Below are 14547 nucleotides of genomic sequence, written 5' to 3'. Positions count from 1 at the left end.
CTGTGTGCAGTCTGCGGCTAGTTTGCATTGTTGTCTGCCATTGTAGTGTTGGGCAGCGGCAGCTGGATGTGAACAGCGCGTAGCGTTGCGCAGTTGGAGGTGAGCCGCCAGCAGTGGTGGATGTGGGGAGAGAGATGGCGGAGTTTTGAAATTTGTCATGAACTGCTATATATATCATGACTATTAAGGTAAATACATTGCTTGTTCTCTATTAAAATCTTTCATTTGCTAACTATGCCTATCAGTAGTTAGTACCTTCCGTAGTTTGAATCTGTTATTTAGCTGGCAGTAGTGGCGCTCGCTGTATTGCAGTAGTTCGAGTAACGAAGATTTTTGGTGAGGTAAGTGATTTGTGAAAGGTATAGGTTAATGTTAGTCAGGGCCATTGTTTTGTAGGGATTATTGAAAGTCAGACTGCGTTGCGCTAAAAAATATTGTGTGTCAGTTTAAGCACAGTCATGTATAATTTTTATAAGGGAACGTTTCAAAATGAACATGACATTTCCGAAATAAATTTAATACAGCTGAACTTTGTACTGGGGTGAGTTTTTTCTAGAATTATTAAAAAAAACTATAAAAAAATGTTTAACATTTTAAAGAACATAGTTCTTGTATAGGAAAACAACGATCTGTAATTATTATAAATAAACTGGAAGCAGTCTTGATCGCTCTTTTTTAATGGTGACCCGTTTCGATCTTTTTACCAGATCATCTTCGGACCTACAATAAAAAGGAATTGGTATGAAAATATAAAGAACGAAATCATATATTCATAAAGCAGTAAATAACGCTTATATACCATGAATGTCTGCCGGAGGCGGTGGCGCATGGCAATGCTCTTGTTTGTGGCTGGTGGTGTACTGCAATGTGAAGAACAGCAGCAGCTAATTCAATACATGAAGCCCCGACCACCGTCTCCGGCATTACATCGTGGATAGCCAGTCACGTAAGTTGCATTTCTGCCGCTATCCATGACGTAATGCCGGAGACGGTGGTCGGGGCTTCATCTATTTAATTAGCGGCTGGTGTTCTTCACGTTGCTTCTTCACTGCTCGAGTGTATGGGATGGCAAATAGTTCGGATTAAAGGAAGACACCGAAGGAATTGAGAGGCGGTCTGTTAGATTTGTTAGCGGTGGGTTCGATCAGCACATGGGTATTACGAAGATCCATCGTGCACTCGAATGGGAATCCTTGGAGAAGACACAACATTCTTTTCACGAAACAATTTTGAGAAAATTTAGAGGATCGGTATTTGAAGCTGACTGCAGTGCGATTCTACTGCCGCCAACGAACATTTTCCGTAAGGACCGGGAAGATAAGAAAAACTAGGGCTCCCGCGGAGGCACTGAGACACTCAAGTCTCCCTCGCTCTATTTACGAGTGGAGCAGGGAAGTAAACGACTAGTAGTGGTACACGGTACCCTCTGCCATGCACCATACAGTGGCCTGAAGAGTACGTATGTAGAGGGAAATGTAGACTGGAGGACGTTAAGGACATTGGAAAGAAATGACCCATAGGAGACATCAGCTTAATACTGTCTAACACGGCTTCTAGCCTTCAGTTCAGCAAAGAAGAGAGTCCGCAAGTTTATTCAGCATCGAGCTGAAGCTACCCACTGATCCTTAGATTTAGGGTCTGTTCATTTTACGGTTCACCCACTGTTCCAAATAGTATCGCACATTTTCTATGGCACTAAGATCGGATCATTTAGCGGGTGATTCGAGGTGAGACAGGATTCCAGAATGCATGCATGGCTATGAACATGTATGTCTCATCTTGGAAGATGGGAATGTCCACGGCATGCTCATCATGAAAATATATACAAAAGGCAATACTTGGTCACCGAGAATATTGAAAGAGACTTCCTGGTTTATGTTCATGCGTATCTGAATGAGTGGACAGGAGTCATGGTTCACCCCGAAAACACGACAGGACCATCAACCGCCTATACCTCCCATACAGTGTGGGATATGTGCCTTACACATCGTCGGTGCACTCAGTGCCTTGCATCATTTGAAAAGATTCAGAACTGCGGAATTCCAGCTTGTGTGTTTGTCCGACTGAAGACGTGCAGTTTTATTCACCGCTGTGAGAAATGGCTTTTTGCCCGCCCGCCTAGCCGCGCGGTCTAACGCGCTGCTTCCGGAGTGGAGGCCGGTCCCCGACACGAATCCGCCCGGCGGATTAGTGTCGAGGTCCGGTGTGTCGGCCAGCCTGTGGATGGTTTTTAAGGCGGTTTTCCATCTGCCTCGGCGAATGCCGGCTGGTTCCCCTTATTCCGCCTGAGTTACCCTGTCGGCGACTGATGCGCAAACACTGTCTCCACGTCCACGCACATCATAATTACTCTAACATTTGGGGCTACTCTCGTCTAATGTGAGACGTTCCAGGGAGGAGGGGGGGTGGGTCAACTAGGGGTCGAACCGCTCAAAATCCCTGGGTTCGGTATGGGGCAGCTTTGGGGTTGGTGGACTGCTGTGGCCTGTTGTGGGGTTGTGAACCACTGAGGGCTACGGCGGGGTGAAGCCCATCCGTCGTTTGTAGGTCCCTGGTTCAATACTCAATGGCTTTTTACGAGGGACCTGACTCCAAATGTCTACGTCTATTTTCTGGCAGAGTAACTAGCAGGTAGTCGGAATGAGATTCCTCTGAAAAAGGATTAGGCAATAGTCATGTTGCTTGTATCAGAAAGTCAGAGAGATGTCACATTCGTAACAAAGGAGCAAGGCAGATAAGCTCATGATTATCAATCTTATATGGGCATAAAAAGCGAAGCACTCAGAAGGGAGAGGGTAGGGGAAACATAATGGCATTTCATGGACTGAGAGGGCATGTGATGTTGTTTCAGTGACCACAAAGTCGAGTCAGATTTACAAGAACTTGGTATGTGAGCCTACTGATCAGTATGATGCGATTTGGACGCAAGCACTGATTCATGTGGAAAGGGTGTTTAAGGCCGGTGTATCCTCCAATGAGACAAAATGACCCACTATTGTTGTCATTAGTCCTTGATATGCTAGATACTACCACTAGGAGGAGTTGACGTCCGAGGTGCTCTCTCACAAGTTCTATCTGGGCAGATTTGAGGATCTAGCTGGCCACAGGAGCAACTCAGTACCACACAAACATTTCAGAGAGGGACTGCCATGTGTGCATTCTGCTGTTTAAAAACGGCACCACAATACTGTCGCACGAGTGATGATACAAGAGGACGCAGATTGATGGTGAATTATCGTTGTGCCGTCAGAGTTCCCTCAGTCACTACCAGCTGTACCATGAAGTCATACCTAATTGCAGCCCATAGCTTGACGCCAGGAGTAACACCTGTCTGCCACTCAAAAACATTTGAAGAATGGGACCCCTCCCCAGCTCATCGCCATCTGAGGAGTGCAAAACCGTGAGTCATCGCTGAACACAATGAGACGCTATTTCATCAGCAGTCAATGCTTCGCGATCACAGTCCCATTCCAAAGTAACAGTTTGTGCTGTGGCGTTAAGAGCAGCCTATGATTAGGTTGGTAATTATCTAGTCTGGCTGTTGCTGACCTCTGACTAATGGTGCGGATGACAGAATGTTCCAGGGACTACTTTACTAGTTCTCGGATGGCAGGCGTAGATGCAAAGGGGTTACGATATATGTGGTGCACATTAAGGGTGGTAGGACGTCAAACGGGCCGTCTTGGAGCAGGAGAGACCCCACAGGACATTTTAATTTCCACTGTCTATACTTTTACGAATAAATTCATAAAACTTTGTCAGCATGACCAGGAAGGATTAAGGATTCACAATCATAGCAGTGGAAGTTAAAAAAAAATAACAAAATGGTTTGTATGTTGTGCGAAATTCATTGAAGAATCTCCCTTACTTATGAACAAAAGTGTACCTATAGCAACAAATGCAGCAAATGGTAAGTGAAAAAAAGGTGAAATACAAATGTCAAAAAAATAAATTATTTTCTTAAATTTTTGAACTTCCATCACTATAAGTGTAAATCGTGAATCTTTTCTGGTCATTCTGACAAAGTTCTATGAATTTATTTTTAAAAGTACAGACAGTGGAAATTAAAATGTCCTGTAGTGTCTCTCCTGCTCCAAGTCGTCCCGTTTGACGTCCTACTCCCCTTAAGGTGCTCCTTCCTCGTAGTGGTCAGAGGTGGTCGACCGAATCTCGACGACGAGTATGCCTGCCCTCACGTTCCCATGCATCCAACATCGGCCCACTGTTAGAGCCAAATGCCCCACAAACTTTGGTATTGCGCAATTCGACCAATTGCCAAATGGAGACTCGCAATGAGGCCCCTTTCAAACTCTGCCGGGTGCTGATAACGCTGTCTCACATGACTACGTCTTATCTCTCTATCCTTCACAGTGCTCACTATACAACTGATGCTGTTCATCCCGCTTGCACACCCTACCAGGCGTGGTAACATCATCATGTCCTCTTCACGTTTTATGTTACAGATCGACAAAAGAAAGGACAATCAGGAGAATGTGATAGCTCCTGTAAATATTAGTGTCACTACCAAAAGGGACCCTAGTGTTCAACGAAAAGGGGGCGTGCTGAAGCACTGAGGCGGCTTACCTGTGGTGCGTGTACTGCTGGTAGTGCGAGTGCCACGGGTCGGACTGGTGGTGCTGGTGGTGGTGGTAGGGGTCGGTGGCGGAGGCGGCGGCGGCCGCCGCGGCGGAGTACAGGTCGTGGTGCGCGCCGCCAGCGGACCCGCTGCCGCCCGCCCCGCCCACTGCCGCCCCCGCAGACGCCGCCCCAGACGTCGCTGCCGTGGGCGGCGGCACGTAGTTGCTGTTCCAGAAGCTGGCGGGGAAGTTGCGCGCTGACATCGGCGACGACTCTGTACGCACAGCAAGTGGCATCCTCGTCACTTACTTATTAATTAAGGAAGTTGCTGCTGGGTCGTTATTTAAATGAATAAGTAAGAGATATTTTTGCATTTGTTAATATCATTAGATGTTATTCTTATTTGCACTCTCAAGACTTTGCAGATTTCTTTAGTCCCACCTATAGTAACTACGCTTCCTACTTAAATGCAAAAGTACATAAAATCGTGACAATTAGCACTCGGACCGTGGGTGCAAGGGATCACCTCCGTTTCAGCAAGCAAACAGACAACATAATTGCGTAGACGTCCGCGGCCAGAGTCAGTTGAGTAGACCCAGAAGAAGGCCGCTACAACCGTGGCCGAAACGTTGGTTTTCTCCAGCAGTAGTTTTATATAGTATGACGCGGGACCATACCCAGAAAACATGTATGTCGACATACGACATGCTCGAGGAAATTAACAGCAACTTCTTTTTAGTGTGTGCAGTAACGTTTTGGCATATGCTGTCGTCACCCTCGGAGATGTTGAAGAAAACCTAATATGGAGGAATATTCTCTTCCTTTATTGGTCTGTTGTTCATATCAAGAATTTTAAACAGACACTCATTTTGCTCATATGAAATAGCTGTCTTCTTGTGGTATGTTTAGTTGCCTCCATTGCTATGGCTTCTTGGTTCACCGCTCATTAACTTCCAAGGGACACATAAAACATGACATCAAAAACCAACTCTACTCTACAATAGACACAATACAGTGGTCTCAACAAAGTTTGTTTCGATTTAACAATCTATGTGTCGATTCTGGTACTATTACTCACTTGTAGTGTTATCTGCACATATTGCAGTCGCACCTCTGATGTTGGTCGACGAAATACACTCTAAGATAAAAAAGCGACGCATCGCGGTGGGATTAACCGAATATGACGCAAATCTGTAGATGTGATGTGCGTGTACAGGCAAACAAATGATTACAATTTCAGAAAAATTGGATGAATTATGCAGAAGAAACAGCTTCACAAATTGAGCAAGTCAATAAGACGTTGGTCCGCCTTTGGCGCTCACACAAGCAGTTACTCGGCTTGGCGTTGACTCGTGGAGTTGTTGGATCTCCTTCTGAGAGATGCGTAGTCGCATGTCCTCCTGAGGGATACCGTGCCTAACTCGGTCTAAGTGGCGTGTTACATTAGCAAAATCCCGAGCTGGTTGGAGGGCCCTGCTCATAATGTTCCAAACGCAGTCAGTTGGGGAGAGATCCGATGCCGCTACTGGCCAAGGATGGGCTTGGCAAGCACGAAGACAGGCAGTAGAAACTCTCGTCGTTATCTGGCTGAAATTTAAGCCCAGGATGGCTTACCATGAAGGGCAACAAAACGGGTAGTAGAATATTGTCGACGTATCACTGTCCTGTACGGGTGCCGCAGATACCACCAAAGGGTGTGCAATGAAATGAAATGGCACCCCGAACCACCACTGCTGGATGTCGGGCTGTCTGGCCAGCGACAATCAGGTTGGTATCCCACCACTGTCCTGAACGTCTCCAGACACATCTTCACTCGTCATCGTGGCTCAGTTCTAAGCGTGATTCGTCACTGAAGAGAATTCTATCCCAGTCAATGAAATTCCAGACCGAAGACGTGTCTTGAGACGCCCTCAACAGCAGTCTGATACGAACCTGACGGTCGCCCGCCGTATCTCCCGACAACGAGCAGTGATGGTCCGGAGTGCCACTTCACATCATAGCAGAATCCCTTTGGTTGTCATCCGCGACATGCATACAGCACACTGGTACGTGGACCTCCCCCAAAAGAGAAAACATTTGGAGTATTATCGGCAGGGCCCATACATAACCAGCTCGTGATTTCTAGCACGACATCCTCAGGATGGCATCCAGCAACTCTCTCAATCAATGCCGAGCCGAATAACTGCTTTAACGAGGACCAGAGATAGTCAAACATATTCTTCACTTCCTAAATTTGCGAAACTCTTTCTCCCGCATAAACCAAGCAATATTTCTGAAATTGCAGTCATTTGTTTGTGTGTACATGTACATAATCGATCTACTGATTTCTGTCCCATTCCGAAAATTCCTTCATCTGCGTCTTTTTTTTCCTTTTTTTTCGTAGAGATTGTTTTAGGCTTCTTATTGGAACGTAAGCACTAGGAATTTTAACAGTAAACCTTCCCGTGGTACACAGAGTCTCTGATGTAGCGTCTACCACTGCAGTCTGAAGAGCGTTCCAGAGACGCCCTCACACTTACTCAGTGAATACGTTTGGTACAACTTCGCTCTGCTTTGCATGTTGTCTGCCTCCTCTATTAATGTTGCCTAGCAAGGGTTTCAGACTGATTAACAACACGCGAATGTTTTGTAAGCCACCTTTTTGGTGTGGATGAATTCCATTTCCTCAAGATTCTCCCTATGAACCACCGCCCGGCACCTGCCGTCCTAAAACAATTTTTAAAGGGTCTTTCCACTTATAATCTATCCAGATGCATGCACCTAGACATTTTACAATTATTAATGCGCCCTGTAGTTCATCGCCAAGAGTGTAGTCGACCAGTAATATATCGACCGTGTGTGTGTGTGTGTGTGTGTGATGATCAGTAATGACCCCATCACACACTACTGGGGCACTTCCGAAGTTATACAGCGAGTGCAAAGTCCGAGGAGAAATGGCCAATATTAGGGGATTTGGCAGGAAGCGAAAAACTCTACTTAACATCGGCGCTAAACTGCATACCTTAAGAGCTATGAGCACTTCTTCGCCTTAGATACTGTGAAACACATATCTACTACTGAAAGAGTCCTCGTAGTTCTTAAGGTGTGTATTTTAGAACCCGTGTTCAATGGACATTTTTTTGTTTTGGTCCATGTTAGCGCCTCTCAAAATATGGAAAGCGAAGAGCGTGCAGTAGAAGAGAGATTTTTCACAGCACCGAAGATGAAGTTCTCATAGCTCTTAAGGTACGAATTTTAGAGTCCTTGTTTACTAGACTTCTGGGCTTCGAATGATCGCTCCTGTCTTGTACCTGAACACTGACTATTCCTTCTGGGACAACATATGTATTCGACGATTTCACACAGTTAAAAACTATTGTTGACTTTTATCTACTAGAAAACTGAGAACACCCGAGATCGTATGTTCCTAGAAGCGTGACCGACTATATTGATGCGTGCTACGCATATCCCGCGAAACGACCACGAATGTATATTTTAGGGTGGTTCGGGAACACACAGAAGCCTACCAGCAAACATTCCCGAGCACCATTCCCGAATGAACCACGAAAAGAAAGTGGTGCCAACGCTACACAAACTAGTCTCCTCCACACACCGTAGGGTGTGTTGTAACCGGCCGAAACTACTTTCGTCCGCCCACAACTTTGGGTTATTTGAATGCTATGGGACAAGGCTCGTCAAACTAGGACACTTGAAATGTTAGTTCACTTTAGTACATTAATGAATAAAAGATTTACTTAATTTCGACACACCTTTTGCCACTGGAGTTTTGGATAAGTTACAGATGCTGTGGACTAGCATCAATTGATGCAGTAATTAACAAACTGTTATCTTGAAGTACAATGTTCAACATTAACAATACTACAAGCTCATCTGAAACTTTAACACTTCATTGGTCCTACACTGAGATGTCCATATGCTGTAGCTGACGTCTCGAACCGGTGCGTAGCGCTTGAATGCTCAACACTGTACGGACCTCAGTACGAGGATGCTGCAGTTGCTGTATGAGGGAGGCTTCTGAAGCACTCCCATACCTCGTTGTAAATTGCACCGACCCCTCGCTAATGTCTGTGGTATGGTATCGATTCGCATTGTCAACTTTGGTCAACACGATTCACATAATGCCTTGCAGAGTGTGTACCTGTATGTAGGTGCACATGTAGAGTGTCATAAAGCTTATTCGATATTATATTTACTGAAAGATAATGTTGCTGTGTAGACTGCCTGCGTCAGTTCATAAGATCTCTGTTTATGGAAACCATGTTGATTCGTACAGAGGAGATGAAGCACTTGTTGCAGCAGTTTCGGAAGTCTTACTCACTTCTTGGCAACATTCCAAGTAGAAAAATGGAAGAACGGTGCCTCGAGTGTTGTTACTTGAGCAGCATTGTCTTACATAATGGACTTTTCGAAATACAGAGTGACAGTTTAGCCTTATTACTGTATCCAACAACGTCCATGTAGTAACAACCTCTCTCTCTCTTCCTGACTTAATAGTTTACTTGGATGGGAGACAAAGGCTTCGCGCAAATTTACAAGGGTTGTGGGTTTGGCAGACGGACCCGCACTCCGTTTCGCAATAACTGCGCAGCAGCGGGCGATATTTCGCAGCGACACCGGGCATCGAGTACAAGTGCCGCCGCTGTCCCCGGGAGCAAATTCGCGCTGTAAACAGCCACTTGCCGGCTGTCGCTTGTCGCGGCCGCAGGTGGTTCGGCTCGGCGCTAAGTGGGCCGGCCCCGGCCAGCCAGAATAGACGAGCCCGGCCGTGTCGGCATTCCGCCGCGCCGCGCCGCCCCTACCGGCTATCTATACTCGCGTCGCCGCAGTCCGCCTCCGCCACGCACACGTCGACGCCTCGCATTCCTCCCTGGTCGCCCAGGCGAGCTGCTCGCCTCATCGCGTCGCTATTTCGGCTTGTGTGTGAAAGTCTTTCCTATCGAGGCGGAAAATAAAAGAGTCCAAAAGCGTAATAACACGATATACGTCACTAACAACTTGATGCTACGATCTGATACTACTACACTAGTAACTTCGGCAAAGCAGTTCATACCGTCAGCTTCGACTTACCGTTACTATGAGTATAACAGCTAAAATTTTGAGATACTACGCTAAGTGGTTTGGAAGCCACATCTAAAAAAGATAGCAACGCATTGTCTCTGGGAATCTAAAGTCGCCCTGAGAGCATGTTCTCTCAGGATTGCCACAGGGATCAGCCTTGGGCCCACCAATCTTTTGCTTGTACGTCAACGATATCTCGTCTGTTCTATCCTGCTGTAAATATTTCTATGCTGGCGATTTTCGGCTTTACCTAAGCGTCAGACCTGAAAACATCAATACTGCGATTATCTACATAAATGATGCTGTGCCTTAAGTGGTACGAGGTGACACATTGGACTCGTATTCGGGGGTGGGCGACGGTTCAAATCTGCGTCTGCCAATCCATATTTAAGTTCCCTGTGACTTCCTTAAATCGCCCGAGGCAAATGACGGGACGGTTCCCTTGAAAGGGAAGGCCGATTGCCTTCCCCATACTTTCCGTCTCTAATGATCTCACTATCGATGGGACATTAAACCTAAGCTTCCATCATTCTTTCCATCCCATAAGTGACATGGTGCGCAAAATCTGGGACTTTGTGAAAGAGTTCCAAGTAGAATGAGATTTTCACTCTGCAGCGGAGTGTGCGCTGATATGAAACTTCCTGGCAGATTAAAACTGTGTGCCGGACCGAGACTCGAACTCGGGACCTTTGCCTTTCGCGGGCAAGTGCTCTACCAACTGAGCTACCCAAGCACGACTCACGCCCCGTCCTCACAGCTTTACTTCTGCAAGTTATTTTAATATCCATCAGAAGTTACTATGTTTTCAAGTCCGCGAGCAATGTCCTCCTATTCTTCTCGACAGTATTTCGATACCTTACCAAAGGAACAATGAAGAACTTGGGTGTAGTTTGGATGAACATTTCACCTGGGCATAGAATACTGTCGTCACATACAGAACTTGCCCTTACAAAGCTTTGCAATATATTTCCACGGGATGTTAAACGTAAACTTGTGCAATCAATCGTTCTACCGAACCTCCACTATTGCGATGTCATCTAGCACAGCACGAGCAGTAATAACACTAGACAGTTAGAACTGACCGTGAGTAGTTGTGTTCGTTACATCTGAAACATCTGTCTACTTCACGGTGTCAGTGTTTTATGCATCTAGTTAGGCTGGTTGCGCCTAAACAAGTTACGTGACTACCACGCGCTATGTTTACTTCATCGGCTCCTCAGTGCACATGCATCCCAGTGTCTGACATTTGAAATTACGTAACTGTCGTCACATCATAATCTAAACATGAGGTCGCACTTACAGCTGTACTCGTCATTAAAACAAAAACATTCGAAAACTACCTCTCTGTTATTGCCCACCTCTAGAACAACCTGCCCCGTTGTTTTCAAATGCCGGACGGGGTGGCAGAGCGGTTCTAGGCGCTACAGTCTGGAACCGCGCGACCGCTACGGTCGCAGGTTCGAATCCTGCCTAGGGCATGGATGTGTGTGATGTCCTTAGGTTAGTTAGGTTTAAGTAGTTCTAAGTTCTAGGGGACTGATGACCTCAGAAGTTAATTCCCATAGTGCTCAGAGCCATTTAAACCACTGCAGCCAATCTGGTCGGCAATCACGTGGTAGGTGCGAGCCACTGCTAGGTCTATGCGTCTTCCGTTATCATTCAAGCTATTGTCATGTATTAATACGAAACGTGAATCTTTCTACATCTACATCTACATATATACTCCGCTAGCCACCAAGCGGTGTGTGGCGGAGGACACAATTCGCGCCAAAGTCATATTTCCACCCCTCTGTTCCACTCGCGGATCGCGCGAGGCAAAAACGACTGTCTGAACGCCTCAGTACGAGTTCTGATTTCCCTATTACAATTTATGTTGACAAGAACCTCTACCTGTGGGCATTTACTAGTGAGCATTCATTCTGAAGTACGATATATGTAAGCTGGCTGCTATCTAAAGCCATGGCTTGCGATAATTCTCGTTTTGTCGATTTGGTTTATGACAAGAGCCGCTCGGCTTCATCTAATCTAATGTACCAACATGTGATGTAACAAGACCCACTACTTCTGAAGAATATATCTCTAGAAATATCGAAAATTAGGTCAAGGGCTAATAAACCTTTATTTGAAACTGGTTGGCTGATTTTTCAACCTCTTCGCAGATTTAATTATTTACAGTGATTAAAAGACATGACACTCGGGGACTGCATCAAAATTAATTAATGTCCAAGTATCAGTTTGTCACAGTGGCCAATATTACGTGAAGAGGAACACCAGAGGAAGAATCGATCGAGATTTAGTAACTAAATGGTTCTGCAGTAATCATTCACTTCACGAAGGATAAACTTATGTCACTATGAAATAGCTACAGACATCCTCATTCTGACTCCTAGCATCTATTTCAACTTCAAAAGGAAACTCATACTCTCCACTCGTAATATACCAAGTCGTGTAAACAATATGTTAGGTTCAAGAATGGACTGTTGTGTGTAGACAGTATCGCAGTGACCACTGCTTCCAGATACGTCGTTGAACAAATGGCTCTGAGCGCTATGGGACTTAACTTCTAAGGTCATCAGTCCCCTAGTAGAACTACTTAAACCTAACTAACCTAAGGACATCACACACATCCATGCCCGAGGCAGGATTCGAACCTGCGACCGTAGCGGTCGCGCGGTTCCAGACTGTAGCGCCTAGAACCGCTCGGCCACCCCGGCCGTCGTTGAACAATTCAGAATTGTTACTAACACTGTTGCCATGACAAGATGAGCTTGTCAGAACTGAGTTGGCTGTCAGCGCTCGGGGCAGAAGTGACTAACTTACGGCCGAGACTCTGACTACTGCTTCTGTTGGAGACACCTCCGTCTGTTACACAGTCTGACAGCGCATTCCATCAGACCGTTAGATGCGCATGTCCCCTCAACCTTTGCATCTTCAACAGAGCACTTCGCTTTCGCGACTGAAAGATTTACAATTACCTACTGCTACAAAGGAAGAAAATGGGACTGTGATGGATATTTATGTCTGCTCCTCCGGAGCGAGGGGCAATATTTTTTACTGCGCCTTTGGCAGACAACGATTCGCGATGCGGACAAATCGCAGGACGGGAACGACGTATGCTCTCCGCCTGAAGATACACATTTGTCCGACACATCGTTTTTTTCTGTCGTTGTTGCAGGGATTCTGAAATCGGTCCTCATCTCTGAGGAACTGCAAGACAGCTTCAAGGATATATTTGAATTTGTTTCGGATACAATTCGTCCCTTGTCACGTGACTGTAAACATGGTTCCTACTGTGCAACTTACGTTACATCTTGATCGTTGGAAATATGTATCTGAGATGATACATGATACGCCAGGTATCTTTTAAGTTCGTTTTTGGAATTTAAAACTACGTGTGTGGAGCTGGCACAAATATAGTTATTAGCTTTTCCTTTTTTCCCTTTCATTGTCCTGGTAATTACGTAGGCTATACAGCCTCTCTTTTTATTAAGACGAAATTCTGATGAAAAGAAGTTGATGTGAGAATTTTCGTCAAGACTGAAACAGTAACCTGCTAGAATGAAAACCAAAATGTTTCGGTGGACGTTCTATCTCACACTTCATGATCATGCGACAAATGGCGAGATTCGCAAAGTACGGAGTGGAACCTATTGCTGAGAAGATGAGGGGAAGTCGTGGGACACCGAGCAGTCCAAGATGCAACTGCACTCGTTTCCACAGGCAATCGATGATGAACAAGCTAATGGGAGACCTATGCACCGTTTGCTAGGTGCCCTCCATATAATCTGAACAAAAGTATCCGGACACCTAATAGTATACATCAATATGGGTGTGCCAATCTTTCGCCTGTATGACGTCTCGAAGTCTGCTGGGGACGTTTTAAATGAGGTATCAAAATGTCTTTGGAGGACTGGGAGCCCATTCGTTCTAAAGAGCCGAAAATAGACAAGGCAGTGACACTGTATGCTGTGTCTGGAGCTAATTCAACGTCCTGACTCACTCCAAAGGCGTTCCACTGTGGGTTCAGGTCGGGACTCTGAGCAAACCAGTCCATTTCAGGAATGTTATCGTCCACAAACAACTGCCTCACGTAAGCTGCTACAACAGGGTGTATTGTCATGTTGATACATACGATCATCGTCACCGAAATGTTTACCTGTAGAGCGCAGAACAAAATGCTGTGAAAAGTGTTCATAACTGTCAGCATTTACCCCTTTCTTAAGCGTAGTAAGAGGAGGACAACCTGACCACGGAAAATACCGCCACACAGTTACATAATCGCCTCCGTATTTCACAGCTGCCACTACATATTATGATAGGCAAAGTTCTCCAGGCTTCAGCAAATCCAAACCCTTCCATTGGGTTGCCACGTGGTATAGTATGATTCATCGCTGCAAATCACTCGTTTCCAATCACCCACTGTCTGGTAGAGTCGCCCCTTACGCCACCACAAGTGTCACTTAGCACTGAATACAGAAACGTGTGACTTATGGGGAGTTGCTCGACCATTCTCACTCACTTTTTTTCAACTGCTTACGCACAGTCAGTCTGCTAGCTGGACTGCTTGCATCACTCGAAGTCACGAGTGGCTCTTGCGTTGGTTTTATGAACTTTGTACAACGACAATGTGCTATGTTCGACGATCCCTGTTCGTCAGTACATGAGGTTTACCTGATCTTAGTTTAGATGTGGTTATTCCTTCGCGTTTCCACTTTATAATCACTTCACCAAAAGTCGAATTGGGAAGCCTTAGAAGGCTGAAAGATCTGTGATCAATTTGCTTCTCACATGAGATCGAATGGTTAGTCACTCACCTCTCCTGACCGATCCAGGTAGCGGATCCACCTCTCCAGACATCGAGTGACCAATTTCTAATTATGTAGAGATTCTCGTAGACCTCAAGATAGCGGG

The sequence above is a fragment of the Schistocerca cancellata genome, chromosome 9 (genome assembly GCF_023864275.1).
Source record: "Schistocerca cancellata isolate TAMUIC-IGC-003103 chromosome 9, iqSchCanc2.1, whole genome shotgun sequence".
NCBI lineage: Eukaryota > Metazoa > Arthropoda > Insecta > Orthoptera > Acrididae > Schistocerca > Schistocerca cancellata.
This window is presented reverse-complemented; position numbering follows the sequence as displayed.